Raw genomic sequence first — 1,940 nt, forward strand, 5'->3', positions numbered from 1 at the left:
AGCATTGCGGCAACCTTCGTCTTCGTCGCCACCATCATTTCTCTATGTACACAGCTCAGCAAGCAACTCATCCAGGTTCCAACGGTTCATTGTGAATTATCTCACTACGGATCAACTGCGAATACACAACCTGCATGAACCCCTGTGCAAGTGACCCAGGCAGCAGCATCGCAGCCACGACTTCACGTACGACATGTACCTGTAACCGGCTCAGCATCATGGCCGCGACTTCTTGATACAGTATTTCAACTACCATGTACTATTGACTACGAACTGATATTGTCTTTCTTGTGTCTATGAACTTACTTCTCACTTCGATGGCTATAGACTCTTTAACTCTCTCCACGCGCATACATCTATGCCTGCACACACGCACACATACATTTTGTTCTCATGACTGCCTGTTTATTATTCTGTATACATGACGCACACACAGGTTAATATATCAATAAATGTACTCTTGATCATTTTAAGTGGTTGTGTCTCTTTTTCCATCTGGTACTTATATGTACTATCCAATTTCCTTTTTATTGTAACGGTCATGTGATGTGGTACTAAAGAGTCATTCTCGTTACCTCACGCCACACGGCTCCTGACAAGTTTAAAGATTTTATTTATCTTAAAGTACCTGACTGGGTCATAAATCCTTTATTTTCTTATGTTGCTTCCACTCAACCAAATTTACATGAAAAAAAATATTGACTTAAAAAGTGAATTCGAAGTTCAAGTATATTTTCAACAGCTTGGTTATGAATCATTCTGGCCCAAAATGCAAAGAAATCCCAACTTTGGCAAGAAATTAAATTATTGTTCATTGCTTTCCTTTCTTTATATTTAATAGAGAAAGGACACAATGTGGTGTCGTAATTTCTAAGTAACGAAATAAATCTAGAATAAGTCACAAAGGGAACTTATGACTTGACTAGTATCGAACCTGATACAGAAACTAGTTAAATCTTATCAAGCACAGAGTAGCCATTAACTTGCAATGTATAAAGAAAATTTACAACTTTTGACTTTATTAATTTTTTATCATTTCACTGTTAAAAGTTTATGCAATCCATTTTTTTTTTTTTTGTTTAACAAAATTTATAAATTATCTTCCATGCTAAGTTAGTTCAGTCGTGATGCCTCACTCGCTACTTAAGTTGGTACCAGGCATAACAACTACTTAAAAAAGGGCGTTACAAAAAAAAAAAGGTCAAGAACCGTTGCCCTTTTAGATGGGTTGCAGGTCGTTATTGAACTACCTAAGACTCCCAAGAAGGCTGTAATTTGGTTGGTAGTAATCCCTGATGGAAAACACATACGAGCAAGGTTGTCTTAAAACACTTTTTATTTGTGGCCACACGTACACGTCCAAAGGAATGACAAACAGAATGGTTGGTGTGTAAAGGCCATGATCTTCTATGCTTTGCTCCTATCTGCTAGCGGGCCTAAGACAGAGCCAATCAATTTACATCCTCATAGATTGCGTGTTCATGCAGAAAAGAAGGTGAGGTCTCGTGTCTGAACCTCAATGTTGTGTAGCGCCCTCTCTCTGTATAGCCAGCTTATTTACCCCTGTCAAGTGGGGTAATACGCCTATACCCTATATAGGATAACATTTTTTTCTACTGTCTGTATGTGTATGATTTTGTGAGCTCAGTAGGATTAGTGTGGTTTAGTGCGACAACTTATGATTTCCATGGACTTTCTCCAATGCCAGACCATACAGAATCTTTGATAATGTATTTTATATTAATTCGAAATAACTTCGAATATAAAATTGTTTCTCTGTTTTATAAGACAAAATATACAAGTATACGAAGTTTTAAAGTGTTTCAGTAGAAAACACACTAAATAAAACATAAATAAAGAATGGCGCCCGCCAAATTAGAAAGATCCGATTTTTATCGCCGGAGATAAAGCAGTCAATGCTTTTCGACATACTCGCAGAC

Source organism: Octopus bimaculoides, chromosome 1 (genome assembly GCF_001194135.2).
Source record: "Octopus bimaculoides isolate UCB-OBI-ISO-001 chromosome 1, ASM119413v2, whole genome shotgun sequence".
Taxonomy (NCBI): Eukaryota; Metazoa; Mollusca; class Cephalopoda; order Octopoda; family Octopodidae; genus Octopus; species Octopus bimaculoides.